Source organism: Wyeomyia smithii, chromosome 2 (genome assembly GCF_029784165.1).
Source record: "Wyeomyia smithii strain HCP4-BCI-WySm-NY-G18 chromosome 2, ASM2978416v1, whole genome shotgun sequence".
NCBI classification, from domain to species: Eukaryota; Metazoa; Arthropoda; class Insecta; order Diptera; family Culicidae; genus Wyeomyia; species Wyeomyia smithii.
The window spans coordinates 52049752-52068082 of NC_073695.1; the positions used below are offsets into that span (position 1 = coordinate 52049752).

The window sequence follows — 18331 nt, forward strand, 5'->3', positions numbered from 1 at the left end:
ATCTTGGACTTCAAAATGGTATTTAGGATACTGGTTAAAGAAATACTCATATTGGGTGATATTTGGTCACTTTGGATTGTTTTTCAGAAGCCGAAAGTCGCCATTTTATACTTTAAAATTGCTTGTGAAATCAATTTCTGTCATCTGGACGTAATTCTGGTTCCGAAAACAATCATATTGAATGGTATTTGGTCATTTCCGGCTGTTTGCCAGACACCGGGAGTCACCATCTTAAAATTCAAGATTGTGTCTGTGATCAATTTTTAGCTTCTGTGCATCTTTCTGGTTCCAGAAATACTAATATTTATTGGGAATCGTCCATTTCAAGCTGTTTTCCAGAAACCGGAAGTTGCCATCTTACAATTCAAAATGTTGTCTGAAGTCGATTTGTGGCTCCAGTGCATCATTACGGTTTCGGAAATACCCATATTGGGTGGTATTTGGTCATTTGCCGCTGTTTTCCGACCCCGAAGTCGCCATTTTGGATTTCATAATGGCATTTGGAGACAATTTCTGGATTTTGAACGGCATACTGGTTAAAGAAAAACTCATATTGGGTGGTATTTGGTCCTTTTCTGCTGTTTTCAGAAACCGGAAGTCGCCATCTTAGAATTTAAAATGCTATCTGTGGTCGATTTTAGCTCTTGTGTATTATTATAGATCCGGATATTATTATATCGGGTGGAAATCGGCCATTTCCGGCTGTTTTCCAGAAACCGGAAGTTGCCATCTTACAATCCAAAATGTTGTCTGAGGTCGATTATGGAACATAATTGTTACCACTAAAAACATTCACCTGCCAATATGGTTCCATTTAGTTGATTAGTTCGCGAGATGTGCAGAAATTTGTGAAGAAACATGTACTTCCAGAAGAGGTAGGGGCGTCAAACCATTATGGACATATTTGTTACCTCTAAAAACATTCACATACCAATTTTGGTTGTATTTTCTTGATTGGTTCTTGAGCTGTGCGAAATTTGTGTTTCATTTTCATGGGATCCCTCCCTTATAGAAGAGGAAGTCGGGTTTCAAACCATTATGTACATATTTGTTACCACTAAAAACATTTACCTGCCAAATTTGGTTCGATTTGGTTGATTAGTTCTCAAGATGTGCACAAATTTGTGTTTCATCCAACTGTTATGGACATATTAGTTACCCCTTAAAACATCCACATGCCAAATTCGGTTTCATTTGCTTGGTTTGTTCTTGAGTTGTGCAGAAATTTATGTTTCATTTGTATGGGACCCATCCCTTCCAGAAGAGGGAGGGGTCTCAAACTATCATAGAAACCTTTATCGGGACCAAAAACCCCTACATACAAATTTTCACGTCGATCGGTTCGGTAGTTTTCGGGCCTATATGGATCAGACAGACAGACAGACTTGACTGCATTTTTATATGTAAAGATTACAACATCAATATTTTAGAACCTAAAGAGTGAATATACATTTATTGGATTGAAGCGTTCATGTAAATCTATTTTTACAAATAAAAAATTGAATGAGAAAGGCTGGGTCTGACCGCTAGGTGGATTAATTTAGGTTTTTCATCGTAGTGTCCATTTTACCCACCCCAGGTGTCCGTCTTGTCAGAAAAACAGCAATGTGTAGTCATATTTTTTGATGACCCAAAACACATAAAATTGGAGGAAGTTCACTAATACCAAAAATAATTATGACAACAAATGATCTTAAGTTACAATTTATATGACTACTACAATTTAAATAGCAAAACCTGAGAAATTATTTAGGTTAAACCTTAGGGTGTCCGTCTTTACCCACTTTCCCCTACATATACTCAGGGGTGAGTAAACGTCATATATAATAACTCAAAACTGAGTAAACATGGTAATTATGAAAATTTGGGTAAATGTTACTCAATTATCCAGTAGCCGATAACTAACTTTTTGACATTTTGCATAAGAATACCCAACTGAGTAGATCCTAATCAGATTTGAGTTAAAATGAGGCAGCGTGCATAACATTCCAAGGCAGCTAATTCGTTCACTCGCCAGCGTATGGCGGTGGCGCTGCGAGCACATCTAATTTTACTTGATCCATGAGTTTTGTGGCCGTTTCAGGTAATCTGAAACAAACAAGAACTTCGAAAATATATGATTGATTCTCTTCTACAGAGGAACCCGAATTTGGCGGTTTCACCAATTACTCCATTATTATTCTGCGGGAAGCAGCCTTTGTTACTAAAATTTTACGTTGAGGCAGAACGCTCACAACACTTACACTGAAAATAAATCGCACGCTAATCCCTAATGCTCTTTACATATGAATAACAATAAACGAACCTAATCATTCTATTATGTCGACCCATATCGATTTTTATTGGAATCCACGGTATTTTAACGTCTTTTGGCATTTGACGTATGTAATCATTGAAATCTGTGTGTAAAATTATTGATTTTGGTATGCATGACATGACAAACCGTATTGTAAGACACTTGATTTTGTGCCGTGATCTGAAACGCAAGTGTATTCCACGTAGATATGAAATGTTTCATCTATTAGCACAGAAGTAAGTGGAAACCACTTGGCAGGAACGTGTTGATTTGTTACAGTATAGTTCGATCATGAATGACAGGTCATAAATCTCGCCTAGAGCGAATTTCTATTCTACCAAAATGCTCTACTGCCAGGCTCTCACTTTCGCTTGCGCACGAACATCTCATACAAAACTTCACCAAGGTAACGACAGAAACCTTAAATAACAGTCGGCGAGCTAAATAAAGCCACATCTTTGAACTATCTTTTCTTTCACAAACTAGCTTGTTTTGAACGAACTTCACATATTTCACACACGATACCTTGACCTAGAAATGCCTACATAACTTTATTGTTAACACATGAATCATGGAGAAATCATTGCCGGGGTGAGATTAAGCCACGGGTGTGAGATTGAGCCAAAACGGTAAATGTTTGTATGTGAAATTAGTTGAGATTTCTAGAACCTAATGTCTCAAACTCAATACTATATGAAACATGACATATTTATTCATTTTAAATGGAATGTAGACAATATTAGTGAACTGTTTTACTTAATTACTGTTGCAAAGTACAGGGTGATAACAGGTGCAAATAACGTTACAAAAAATGTCCCATGCAAACCAACCCGATCAAGAAATCACATCAACTTACCCAGATGGTAGGATATCATCTCCAATGTATTTAGGAAATTTTATAATCGGCGTATAGCAATCGCCAGGTGGTGAGACTTTAGTGATATGAGTGATAAACAACGAAAAAAACAACGGTCCAACTTTACTAACTTGAGAAACATCGGATTTGTTACTAAGCCACGGCGATGTGCCCAATTTCACAATGATTTTACGGTTAGGTACGTACATATAAATCTTTCCTTTAAACCATCTCAGTTGTAGCTCCGAGCTTTCAGGTCCGTGTAGATGGCATCGATCTGAAGACCTTGTTCAATGCCACGAAGACAAAATGAAGTAAACTCTAGTGAGCTCGTAGATACAGATCCACCAGGATAAAACCCGTATGGCGTCGTACACAAATTACGTAACGCATGAAGGGGGGGGGGGGTTAAGTCTGCGTTACTTATTGTTACATAGGGGGAAGGGAGGGTAATTCAGATCGTTACGTAACTGTGATGTTTACTCAATGTTGCAAATTTGGAGGGGGGGACAGGTTGTCCAGCGTTACGTAATTTTAGGGGGGGGAGTCATATCGAACGTTACTCATTGTTACATGGGGGGGGGGAGGGGGTCTGAAATCTAGGTTTTTAGCGTTACGTAATTTGTGTACGACGCCTATTGCGAGGTGAAAAAGTGATTTTTTACGTTGAACATAAGATGATGTTGAACAGTAGATTCGAAGACTTTCGAGTAGGCACACACGCAAAAAAACCCACGATAATGCTCCACATCTCGTCTTTCACCTTGCAGCATCAATCATAGTAACCCATGAGTCAACAGAAAAAAATTGACAGTTCTATCAGTCGAACTTTAACCGTGATGGAAAAAGAATGAAGATTCTCTGTTCAGAAGTGTGGTGTTCAAAGAACGGTACCCCGCTGCGTCGAGGGCAGTTTGTGGACGCCGGATATGCCGGTTCCGCCATCTACAATATCTTGACACTCTTGGATAATAATCACAGCATTGAAAGAAAGCCCGGATCTAGACGGCCGACGACCCTGAGCGACAAAAAGCACCAATGTATGCTGAAGATGCTCCAAAGGATGCCGCGTCCGCTTCACCGGAAAATCGTTGCAACCGGCCAACCAGTAAAAAAGTATTTAACGCACATGGACCAATATTTTACCTATGGACGTATACGTCAGTAGTTCACTGGTCTCGAAGCTGCAGGTAATGACACAGCGGCAGCGGCTGAATAAGATGGTCACGTTGTGACGTTGGCGATGGAAAACGAGACCCATCTCACCATGCATGGCAACGACTGGCAGGGTACTTCGTATTTTACTTTCCTCACTAGAGAAATGAGCTCCAAGGTGAAGTTCATTTCGCACACCGAGTTCCCTAAGAAGGTGCTGCTGCGGCTGACAATCAGCTAGAAGTCGAATAAAGCCGGATTGACCGTGAACGAGGAAAATTTACAGTACGACAGTGCCTGCCGGAAGTTATGTCGTTCATCATTAAATACCATAAGGCTGTAGACGCGCTGTTTTGGCCGGATCTGGTGTAGGCCCGTTACTCGAAGCGATCGTTGGAGGAGATGGAGCGGAATCCGATGTGGTGCCCAAGTTAGCGAGTCCGTTCAACGTCCCCGAGTTGCGTCCCATCTAGGATTTCTGGGCAAACCTAGCGTAAGATCTACTAATAATATTTTTTAAATTTTTGAATAATTTTTTCTGCTAAGAGAAATTCAGAATATGTTTATAAAGCTAATGTTAATACTTACTAATTTACATAATTTATGAGCAATGAGTTTGGAAACATATCTTATGTTCGAGAAATCTGTAAAATTTAATGTCCTAAAATACATGTTAATGTTTGAAAAGTTCTCCTTAGTTGTCTTGTTTAGTGAAGTTGTTCAATGTTTTCATCTCGATAATGCCTTGGTTTCGTCTATTAGTAATACAGGTCGGACTCAATTATCCGAGGATTTGAAAAATATTTCACTCCAGATAACAAAATTCTCCGGATAATCACGCCGATTTTTTTTGTATATTTTTTAATTTTTCTAAGCGAAAACAATCAGTTTGTTAATAAAAAGAATATAGCTCTCGGTATATATGCCGATAGGATAATCGAGCCCCGATGATTCGAACCATCGAATAATCGTGCCTCCGGATAGTCGAGTCCGACTTGTATTTGTAATAGGTATCAGTTGCATACTCGACTTTGTATTCCTCTGAAAATAAACGGTACTTACCAACAAGAAAGTAGAAAATATTGTTTTTAAATAGTTTATTTGACACGGCACGATACAATTTATGTTTAACTGAGCCAAGTACATTTTTTTTTTATTTCTAAATTAGCAGGGATTCTTTATTCTCGCGGCCGACTACGAGCTAGTGGGGATTCCAGGTGAGAGGAGGGGTGTTACAATTTTGTTTTTAAATATTTTATGTTACAGAATTTATTTATTTGTACGTGGCTAACCAGTGACGTTCTATTTGGGCAGTTTTGGTCTGAGGTGTCTGCGTAAACATAGAGATGCCGAGTCTTCGTTTTAGTGTCTCCAGCCGGGTGTATCATTCTCTTTCAGTTTGTGACAGAAATTGTATTCTAGCAAATAGATAAAAGAAATCAAATTTTAATGCCAGCATTTTTTATAAACCCGTATAGCTGTGTCATGTACTGGAGATCACCGCTTCCCAGCATGTCTCTAACGGGTACGTTCGGTTGTTTTCCTCGGGCCCGAAGGGAATCTATAAGCTCAGACCTAACGCCACAGTATTCGGTACACGACCAAACAACATGCTCGATGTCATGGTAGCCATCGCCACGAACGCAGTGATTACTGTCCACAAGCCCTATACGAAAGAGATGCGTGTTTAACGTGTAGTGATTGGACATAAGTCTGGACATCACGCGAATGAAGTCCCGACCTACTTCCAACCCCTTGAACCATGCTTTCGTCGATACCTTAGGAAAAATGGAATGTAGCCACCGTCCCAGTTCATCTGAGTTCCATGATGATTGCCAACTGTTGAGTGTTCTCTGACGCAAAATGCTATAAAATTCATCATAAGCAATTGGTCTTTCATAAATATCGCCATCAATAGCACCCACCTTAGCAAAAGAGTCAGCCTTTTCGTTACCCGGAATCGAGCAATGAGAAGGGACCCACGCTAAGGTAACCCGGTAATTTTTATCTGTTAAAGCACTTAAAAACCGCCGTATTTTCCCCAGGAAATACGGGGTGTGCTTCACAGTCTTCATCGATCGCAGAGCCTCAATGGCACTGAGACTATCTGTGAAGATGAAGTAGTGGTCTATGGGTAGGGTTTCGATGATTCCAAGAGAGTACTGAATAGCAGCAAGTTCTGCGACGTACACGGAAGCAGGAGCACCGAGTTTGTAGGAGGCGGTAAAATTTTCGTGGAAAACACCGAAGCCAGTGGACTCATCTAGATAAGATCCGTCAGTGGAAAACCTTTTATCATAACTAACATGTTTAAACTTATTGGAAAAAATCTTAGGGATCTCTTGGGGTCGCAATTGATCCGGGATACCAGAAATATCTTGTTTCATGGTGGTGTCGAAGAATATAGCATTATTAGAAGTATCTAAAAGTGCGACATTGGGTCAAGACAAGAAGGGTTAATATCTTGAGCCATATAGTCAAAATATAAAGTCATAAATCTGGATTGAGATTGAAGGTCGACCAACCTCTCGAAATTTCCAATTACTAATGGGTTCATAACTGTGCATCGAATTAGCAACCGGTAAGAGAGATTCCAAAAACGATGTTTCAACGGAAGATTACCCGCTAACACTTCAAGACTCATCGTATGGGTCGACTGCTTGCAACCCAAGGCAATACGCAAACAACGATATTGTATTCTCTCTTATTTTATAATGTGTGTGTTCGCGGCGGAGCGAAAGCAGAAACAGCCGTACTCAAGAACTGACAATATCGTTGTTTGGTATAACCTCAGAAGGTCTCCTGGGTGAGCACCCCACCAAGTTCCGGTAATCGCACGAAGAAAATTAATCCTCTGTTGGCATTTTTGTGTCAGATACCTAATATGACAAGCCCAGGTGCATTTAGAGTCGAACCAGACCCCGAGATATTACGCGACTAAAACCTGAGAGATCGTTTTACCCGTTAGTAGGAGCTGCAGCTGAGCTGGGTTATGCTTCCTAGAAAAAACGACCAGCTCAGTTTTCTCCGGAGAGAATTCGATACCCAGCTTAAGAGCCCATTCAGACAAATTGTCTAAGGTATCTTGCAATGGTCCTTACAGATCGCTAGCCTCGCTACCAGTAATGGATACAACACTATCGTCTGCAAGTTGCCTTAGCGTACATGAATTTGCAAGACATTCATCGATGTCATTGACGTAAAAATTTTATAAGAGAGGACCTCAACATGAGCCCTGGGGGAGGCCCGTGTAACTAATTCGGGAAGTTGTCGAATCGCCATGTGAGAAATACATATGCTTTTCTGACAACAAATTGAGCAAAAAGTTATTCAAATTTGGTGAAAGTCCCTGCGAATGAAGTTTCGCGCTTAAAACTTCTACAGAGACAGAGTCAAAAGCCCCCTTAATATCCATGAACGCAGAAGCCATTTGCTCTTTTCGAGCAAAGGCTAGTTGAATTTCAGTAGAAAGCAACGCTAGGCAATCGTTCGTCCCTTTGCCCCGGCGAAAGCCAAATTGAGTATCTGAAAGTAACCCGTTTGTTTCGACCCATTTGTCTAACCGTAAGAGGATCATTTTCTCCATTAATTTCCGGAGGCAAGAGAGCATCGCAATCGGCCTATATGAATTGTGATCAGAGGCAGGTTTCCCGGGTTTCCGAATAGCAATTACTTTTACCTCCCTCCAGTCATGCGGAACAATATTTAGCTCAAGAAACTGTTGAACAAATTCAACAAGCGTCTTTTAGCAGAGTCGGGTAGATTCTTCAACAGGTTGAATTTTATTCTATCTAACCCTGGAGCCTTATTGTTGCACGACAGGAGAGCCATTGAAAATTCCAACATCGAAAATGGAGGCTCTTCCGTAGTTACTAATAACGCGTCGCGAAAGGTTTTCTGTTCCGGTACAGAGTCCGGACAGACCTTTTTGGCAAAATCGAGTATCCAGCGATCTGAATACTCCTCACTTTCATTCGAAACGTCACGGTTCCGCATGCGCCTGGCGGTATCCCAAAGAGTGCTCATCGCTGTTTCCCTCGACAACGCGTTTACGAACCGCCGCTAGTACCCGCGTTTTTTCGCCTTTACTCTTCATCTGCCTGCCCAGTGCCTCGTACTTTCGAGGCAGGTTGACAGTGCCGTACTCCCGGTAGTCCTTATACGCCGCGGCCTTCGCGCGTACAGCTCAGAGCACTCTTTGTCCCACCATTTGTTGGGAGGGCGCTGTCTAATCGTCACCCCGGGTATCGGTTTCGTCTGAGCCTGAGTCGCGGCGTCGATTATCAAGCCAGCTAAGAACGCGTATTCTTCCTCCGGAGGAAGTTCCTCGTGAGTTTCGATAGATTGCGCTATAACAGACTCATAACACTTCCAATCAATATTACGTGTAAGGTCGTAGGAAATATTGATTGGGTTCGGGGGAGTTGAACCATTAGCAATTGATATAACGATTGGAAGATGATCACTACCGTGGGGATCGTTGATTACTTTCCACTGGCAATCTAGCGCTAGTGATGTCGAGCAGAGGGATAGGTCAAGCACGCTTTCACGTGCTGGAGGATTAGGTACACGTGTCGTTTCCCCAGTATTCAAAACTGTCATATTGAAGTCGTCGATCAAGTTACAGATTAAAGAAGATCGGTTGTCGTCGTACAGCGACCCCCATAGCGAACAGTGAGAATTAAAATCTCCCAATATCAAAAAGGCGCGGGAAGCAACTCTGCTATATCAGTGAGATGCCTCTGTTCAATCCGCGCGGATGGAGGGATATATAACGAAACAAGGCATAGGTCTTTTCCATTCATATTCGTTTGAATGGCAACGACTTGAATATGCGAGATCGAGGGGAGGTCGATTCGGAAGAAGGAATAGCACTTTTTAATCCCTAAAAGTACCCCTCCACCGTGTGAGTCTCGATCTCGACGAATAATGTTAAAATCGTGGAAATTGAGTTGATCGTTTGAATTGAGAAAGGTTTCACAGAGCGCAAATGCGTCACAATTGTATGTATTTATTAAATGAGAAAATAGATCGAATTTGGGGATGATACTTCTGCAATTCCACTGTAATACAGTGATAAAATTCCTAACCTCTTTCGCCGTATTAGTCATCGAAAGATATGATAGCTGAAATGAGGGGCCAAGTTGCTGCTAGTTGCTTCAAAAAGGTTTTCACTGTAGGAAGAAGAGCAAGAAGAATATTTTGTAGGGGATCTGGTATGTTGAATGTTTTAAATATCCAGTCCACAATAACAGTAAATTTTATTAACCCTGTTTCATTTTTATCTTCTGATCGAGAAATGGGTGCACGAGGGGTTTTTGGTGCCCCAGGAAGCGGTGGGTACTCCTGGTTTGATTTAAAATTAAAACCGGGAGGTACTTGCTTCGGTTTTTCTTCACCGCTTCCTTTTTGTGTTGGCTTATTGGTCATTCCGCTAGGGGTTATCTTGCGACCTTTGCGAGAAAGATTAGGAGAGTTGATCATTTCCCTCTTCCTAGATCCTTCTGGCATGGCATAAGAACACCCTCCGACGGGATCGTCAGATGTACCCTCATCGGTTGGCAAAAAGGAAAAGATGTTTCCTGTCGAGGGTGGCTCAGCACTCTTAAGCATTTCTGCGAAAGAGCGCTTTGATCGTTCCTTGAGGGAACGCTTAATTTTTTCCTCGCGCTGTTTGTACGCGGGACACACCGAAAGGTCATGCCGAGTTCCCTCGCAGTAAAGACACTTTTCAGTATCCTCACTGCAAGCGCTTTCAGCATGATTGCCTCCGCACTTGCTGCAGCGTGCCTTGTTGCAGCAGTAGGTGGCTGTATGACCTAACTGCTTGCAGTTTTGGCAATGCATGGCCCGCGGTACGGACAGGCGTACAGGCAGACGAACCCTGTCCAAAGAGATGTAGTTCGGCAGTACGGATCCGGCGAATGTTACACGGAAGGAATCCGAAGGGAAGAATTTTTTCTTCCCTTCTTCGATGGATACTGAATGCAATTGCTTGACATCCAGTATCTTTACATCTTGAATCAGGGGGTTCTTGAAGCAGCCAACCCCGTGACGCAAAATGTTATCGACCGTGAGGCTTCCTTCGGTAACCACACCGTCGATCTCCACGTCCCTGGCAGGGATGTACACGCGGTACTCTCTCGTGAAGAGCTCGTAGCTAGCAATTGCGTTTGCTTGCTTCAAGCTACTCACAACAACTCGCAGTTTGTTCGGTCTAACCTTCGTAATTTCGGTTACGTCCGAAAACTGTTTTGCCAGGTCCTTGCCGATTTGAATAATATTTAGAGGCTTCTTTATGGGCCTGAAGTAAACTACGAACGGACCTTTCGAAGCATCTGGGTAAGCTTTCACCCGTGTTGCCGGTACCCTTGGTACGGGGCTAGGTAGCGGGGAAGGTAGAGGGGAATTGATGGGGGAGATCTCAATCTCTCCCCCATTTGTTTCCACATCCAGGAATAGTTGCACCTGCATGTCGTCCATTTTGCGGGAGCGTTACGCTCTACCGCACACAAACGATAAATATTCGAATGAGGGGGGGGGGGGGGGGTCAAGTAGTTGCTATTAAATTTTAAAAACAATTTTTCAAACTACAATGGATCAAAATAAAAAAAAGGCAGTAATACTAATACTAATAACAATAGTTATAATAATAATAATAATAATAATAATAATAATAATAATAATAATAATAATAATAATAATAATAATAATAATAATAATAATAATAATTATAATAATAATAATAATAATAATAATAATAATAATAATAATAATAATAATAATAATAATAATAATAATAATAATAATAATAATAATAATAATAGTAATAATAATAATAATAATAATAATAATAACAATAATAATAATAATAATTATAATAATAACAATAATGATAATAATTTTAATAATAATGATAAAAATTCTAAAGTGAATACTTCACCGAACGTCTAAGTCACGACCTCACGGCTGATAGTAGGATTAATCGAGCGTCTCCGCAGAACAAACAATGACGATCCAGCTTCGTGTTGTGACACAGGGCCGTATCCTACACGCGACCTTGTAGATGACACTTGTAGTTGACTTCCACTCGCTCGATCGTATGGTGGTACGTGCTGCTAGCGGGGTAACAGCGGTGCGGGAGAATTATTCTTGCTGTTATATCAGCTGCGTATCAGATCACTGGCGGGGTAGCCTGCCCCTACCAGTGTGCAGAAGATGTTTCGGCCGATAAACTGCCGGCTTTTGCTATCGCGCAGCACAAGAACTAATCGACAAAAAAAACACCCGTACGATAACTCGTGTATTGTTATTTTGCGAACTCAAACGGAGATGAACAATTTGCGTCTAATCGAGACGAAAGCAAAACAACGAATGGAAGTAGAAAATATATTTCATACACATTTTTTGAGTCAATTTCATTCAATAGTTCATAGGTCTGGCAGCACGGTTAACGGCGTTCGTGTTTGAATTGTCAACTCTATCAAAGTGTGTGGACTGTGGAGAGCAGCTGTGGGTTGTTGGGACGCTTTAGTACAAGACTGATTCTACAAATGCAATAAGATCGGTACACGTTTCATTTTTGAATTTATGATATGTTGATTTTCATTTCCAATATAAAGACTTGAGATTTGTATGAGGCGCGCGTTTGTCGATGTTCTTCATGGATTTTTAAATTCCAAGAAACGTGACCATCGTCTAGAGCTGGGAGTTGGGCCCTCACGGGCCGGGTATTAGCTAGTTTATGATATATGTTATAAGGAGGATTGGATAATGGTCAGTTATAAGGATGGTTGGATAATGGTCAGTAAATTCATAGCCTAGTTTCTCTAATGATGTTAGCAACGGCTCTGTATTTGTTTCATAACATTACATGTTTAACAATTGTTCTTCCAATTTCAGTTTTTTTCTTCGAACTTTTCATTGACCCATTCATAATAGTAACAGACATCAACGAAAACGTCCGATTTGTCGCCTCCACAAGTTCCTCCCACCGTGTAACTGGCCACTCCAACCAGGGTATTGTTATACACGACTGGACCTCCGTAATCGCCCTGCAAGTAATGGGTTCCATATTAAAACCAATGTCAACCGATAGAAATCTTGCTTCAGAAACATACGAAGCAAACACCGCTTTGCTGTTGCTCCTTGCGGAAGCAAAGCGCGCCCTCGTAACAGCCATCACCAAGTTCGCTTGCGCAATCGGCGGTGCTCAACGATGTTAGAGTGTTGTATTTCAGCTTGTAGGTGGTGTTCTCCTGCTCTGACGATCGACCCCAGCCGCTAAAGACAGCCTATTGGTTCTCGAAGAAAGCCGTGCTACCAAGGGATACTCCACGGACCGTTTCACTGAACTGGACAGGTCTATTTAGCTCAACCAGAGCTAAATCAAACTTGTTGTTGCTGAGGTCGAAATTTTCATGTACGTGAACGGTTCGCGCCTGCCGGAATTCACCGTCCACTAAAAGACGCTCACTTCCTAAAAATACATGCACTGATTTCTCTGGAAGTCTGTGAATTCCAAAATGAAAAAGAAAATCTTTATTATACTCAATAGTCACCAGTTGGTACTTACGGTTGATCACCCTGGAAGAAACAGTGTGCCGCTGTTAGGACAAATCTTTCGTGCACCAGTGCTGCACCGCAACGCAGTTTACCTTGCCTTACTAACGCGACCTGATACGGAAACTGTCCCTTGGTGGCAAACTGACCGTCGACAACGCGATTTTCGGCCAAAACTCCACCCAGCAGCAGACTGACGCCAACGATCGCCAACAGCAGCGTTGTGTTCATCTTGTCGACTTTTGATTGTTACTTCTCGAGGGCGCTCGATTACTTGATTGTTCCCCGAATGCTCTCCGATGGCTGAGCGCTCCGGTCAACCCTCTTTTATAGCAACACATTTGCTGCCGTCTGCTGATGAAACTGCTTTCTCAAGGATCACTCGAAAAATTAATCCCTTACCCTCTTCAGACCGATTACGCGCTGATTCGTACGCATAAATACATTTCCCGAAAGTAAAAGGGTCGCATTGTGCAGCACAATACCTAGGAGTTATTGGCGCAACGAATTTGGGCGATATTTTAAACAATTGCACGCGCACATAATGTACTGCGCCTTTGGAGTACCATCGGGTCCGATCATGTCGACTCAATTAAAAATCTTGGCGAATGCATTGTTTGGCGGGTGAATGGAATTCATTAAATAGAAAACTGTTCTTGAGAACGCATCGGCACCTTCGGGTTTTCGCCCGGCCAATTCGAAATCCTTTTGCAGGGGTGGTGGGTTGGGTCGAAGCGGGGTCACCCGAATGCCAGTCGCCGATCGATTGGGCTAGCTGGGGTTGACGAAGTAAATTAATTTTCCATTTACGTTCTACTTTTGCGAATTTACGGGCGCAAAGTGTTGGCCAGATGCCTGAGTGGCAACATAATAGCTGGTAATGGGTGCTCAAGTTGAAGTTTTTTGTCGGTTCACTTTGAAAAGTATGTTTGGGGACTAGTTTTGCTCATTTGTTGGTGGTTGGAATATGTGGTGTGGCCAATGTTTGCTTGAATACTTTCATTATGTATGAAGCTGTTCGCGTCGTCGAGCAACAAGTACTGATAAACTTTTACGAACAAATACAATGAAAAACATAACATAACGATCTAAATGTTCAAAGTTGAATTTAAGGATTTTTAATACATATCATACACGGGAACAGAATTTTCATTTCAGTGGTTTTTATTATTTACATTTTACATACAAATTTTGATATAAATAAGTAAAATTAATTTTTTTTGGAGAGCTGGGTTTGAAAAATTGTTTAATTTTCCTACAAAACTAACATGGGGCTACCATGTTATAGTTTGATAGAGTCTCTTTCAGAGACACTGGCTTGTACATATAATTCAATTAGTTTTTTCCCTGATATCTTTTCAAAGCTGCTCAAGGTTATAATATAAAACTCATCGATAATAAATCCTATTTCCCCCTTCAAATGATTACTTTCGGTAAATCGGAAACCAGCACTCTCACGCAGCGCGACATGCATCACTTGTTTCGGTCACTTTCCAATTGATTTCATTGGAAAATTGTTGCTCTATCAATTTATTTCCCATAAAACCAGCATTTCACAGTTTCTTTCATGCTTAGCGCATTGCAAACGGTGATTGTCGCTTTAATCCTACCAATTGCTGGATTGCAGAAGGTGGCGGTTACGGGGGTGAAGAGTAAAACATTTGTACCTTTTTTAGTTTGTTGTGTTGTGGAACACGGGTGATTTTATTGATACTTGTTTGTTGGAAAATGTTGGGTGACTGAAGTATCGAAAGTTCATTAAAATAATTGTGTCAATCTTAGGCTCAAAACTTATAAATGCCTCGAGGGTTTGTTTGAATAAATGTATAACAACCGGAAAGTTTGCAATGCTGTGTTAAGATACAATCTCCCACACCACCGAGAATCGTCACATCACTGTACGTGCACTTGCATTTTCCCATGCGGCAAGTCGTCTTCATCGTCCTCTCAAGCACCTGAAAAGGTGTGACATTCGCACTTGAAAATGAGCCCGAAAAAAAAACTTTGTTCTCTGACGCTTTGTCAGATTTGCATTGTGAAAGGATTTGGCTCATAGTAGTTTTTTCCTACTCTTCAGTTGAATCCCACAAGCTTTCCTTCTTGAACGGTCGACCTAAAACCCAGGCTAATGCCATTATTGTTTGGTGGGTTCATCACGACGACAGAGAATGCCGCAAGAGGATTGGCCACAAGCACGCATGGGCACACACTGCTGCAGAGTGCCGCCGCTGAGGATCAAAAGGTAATTTTCGCCGCTTTCTGAGCATAATTAGCTGGTAATGGGCGGTTTGTGTGTGTTTTGTAGGGTGTTAATGAGTTTGGGCAACGACTTGGGCTTCAACGGGTGCATTCTGGCGTAAAAAGAGGCTGCTTTTTGTCACCCAGGACAAACTGGTATGTTGAATACATTTTTTTCATCTGTGTTTTTATAACAAATCTGCATGACAATTTTTTTTGTAAGTGTTGAAGATTTAAGGCACCATTATCATATTCAGTATAGTTAATAAGCTTCCAGATGATAATAAACTCAAATAACCAGAAATCGTATAAAAATGGCAATATAAACATCCAGCTTCAATTGAAATTTTGAAAAGATTATGTTTTAACCAGTTCAATGTCTGTGATAAATGACTGCATATTGTTACTCATATAAATGAACAGAAAAAATGGCTTTTATCGTAGTAGAGATGTTCACAGTGCTAAGTTTAATCGCAGAGTACAATTGTAGGATTTCTAATTTGTGTGATCTACAAAGACATTGATATTCCTTGAAAACTCCAATAACAGTTAATTTATGATTGTATAATGAATTTTGTACAATTTACATGTTCGTCATGGTCGAAGTCGCCTATTGTGAAACATGAAACCGATGAATAGTATTATAGTACCTAATCTTTTTCGTTCAGCAACTGTCAACCAGTTTTTAAAATCTAGTTCCTGAAAGATTTAAAGAAAAAAGTAGATTTTGGATGAACATTGGAGACAATAAGCGACACTATATACAATCAACAGGTTCATACGATTTAAAGCTTTTCAAAATACTAAATAAAATTTGTTGATGACGCCGAGACACGTAAAATAGCAATCCACGGAGCAGTGATCGGAACGTTGGGGGATTGAAAATGAAGTTTAATAAGCAATGATACCCACCCACCCACTGATATCTCATTTATTAAATATTATTGAACACTTTGTACGGTAATTTTTATCAAATTCAATTCGCCTTCGTATCACAACAATAAGAATGTATTAGGAATGACAACCTTTTTTGGATTATTACCAGCAGTTCAAACATTGTAAAATTGTGAAAACATATCGAAACATTTCCGATTGAATCCGTAGAATAATTTTAAGTTTTCAATGTTACCAAACGTTTCAAATCCATGATTTCCATAATTTCTAACGAGTTAATTGGTTTCTTTGTAGGCCATTAAAATCCTAAAAATCTCCTTAAAAACTTTCAAACTGCACTGCCAATCGTCCAAATCAAATCGCACGAAATATTTTTTGTGTATTTTATGTCACATTTCAAGAACGATTGAACCTATCATCGTAGGAAATGGTATGTGATCCAAAAAAGTTCATCACTTGTAAACTACCTTTTTATTATTTAACTAGTTGACCCGTAGTGGCTAGCCACTTTTAAAATGCATGTTGGACTATTACTTCGACTCACAACAAATACTGGTATTTATTCTAAATGATGAAGCTTCTTCAAAAAATCTAGTTTGGAATCAAAATTCAACTATGATAATTAGACAATTCGATGCAGATGATCAACACTAATTTTGAACTCAAATGTTAATCTTGACGGTGAGAAACAGTCTTTCAGTGTATCATGAAAATGCTTGGATTGATCGTTTATTTGAAGACGAATGAATATTTTGCCTCCCATACGAAACCACTGCACAGAACTTTTTTTTCTGTTATTTAACCATTTTCGAAAAAAATTTCTCATGATTTATTAATTTTCGTTTAAGCTGTATTATTTAAAAGAGTTCAATTTTTCAATTGTATGATGTAACATTTCAAGTAAAACTTACAATACAAACAAAAAAAAATGTGACCAAGAAAAACATAACAATTTTCCAAATAGTTGCCTACGATAAAATACTTTATAATTATATAATACTTTATAATAAGTCATGGCAAAGCCTAGAATAACTGGGTACTTAAGTCTCCTAATCATTATTGGGTAGTTCAAATCACTCTGTGATACTCCGGTATAAGCTCACACATTATCAATTTCGCGTATGAAAAGCCTGTCCCCGCGTTCCCTTGTTCCTGGTTTTAAACCTGAAATGTGTGATGGAAGCCTTGAATGTGTATAAGGGTTTCTACAGGAAATACACTAAGGTCTTTTAACGCAGATTTCGAAATTAACGCGTTTTTTATGGATTCTTACGTTTTTTTATGGATTCTACGCAGATTTTTTTAGAAAAGTCGTTTTTGACGCAGTGCGTATGTGGAAATAACACTGCTGTTAATCCTTTTTCGAAAGTATTTAGCAGAAATGGTTAAAACCCTTTAGCAAATGAAGTTTTCTACGCGAATTTTGGAATTTGTGTGTTTTTTTACGTCGACTTCGGAATTTGCCTTCTTGGTTTTTGTAGAACAGTACCTATGTTCGATTTAAGAAAATTGAAAACTACATGGCGATATTTCAAACATCTAAAATAAAAACCGATAATCAAACTTGACATCATGTTTCAAAGTAATGACAAATAGTGTAAGCTTATACTGTACCTGTATTTATAAAGCAATGGCATAATATCTTATTATTTAATAACGTATTGACTGGTAATATTTTAACATATCGGCAAATGAATTATCGCTTTAACCGTACAGTTTGAACGTCAGAGTATAGTTAAAGGATTGCGTTGGAGCTCTTGTTTTAAATAACCCGTCATGTACTTGACTTTTCCATAGTCGGGTACTGTCTTATGCCATCACTTAACAATCTAATTTTGATGAAGCTGTATGATGTTACAGGACTAATTGGATATGTTACTATAGATTGACGTTCATAATTAACTGATAGTGGTTTGGTTAATTTCAAATCTCTGGGACATGCTGAATATTTATGACACTACGTTCCTTTTACATCCCGAAATCATCTTCCTCTGTCTTCAGCGAAACATTATATTTCTGGCGGTTTTTGTCGCTGCAACTGGATCAGAACATTTAGCCATGTACGAATAATAACACATGTGTCTAAGAAAGTTAAAACTCAGTTCACTCTGATTTCCTCACGCTTCAAAGGGTCTGTATCAGGTGAGAGGAGGTGTGTAGAGGACTAAACGCAATCAATGGTAACTTGTAGTTGCTACACATAAAAAAATAACAAACTTTGGTGTACCTCAGGTTCATAGGTTGCTAGGAAAGAAGACAGTTTTAGTAACTAGCGTTTGGCGTGTGCGTGACCACTGACAGCTTACGAAAATATATATATTCCGATAATT

General features: G+C 39.9%; 1 pseudogene; it reads right to left on the minus strand.

The window, feature by feature from the left end:
- Nucleotides 1-12205: 12205 nt before the first annotated feature.
- On the minus strand, nt 12206-13143 carry LOC129719618 (serine protease SP24D-like; annotated as a pseudogene).
- Nucleotides 13144-18331: the final 5188 nt, after the last annotated feature.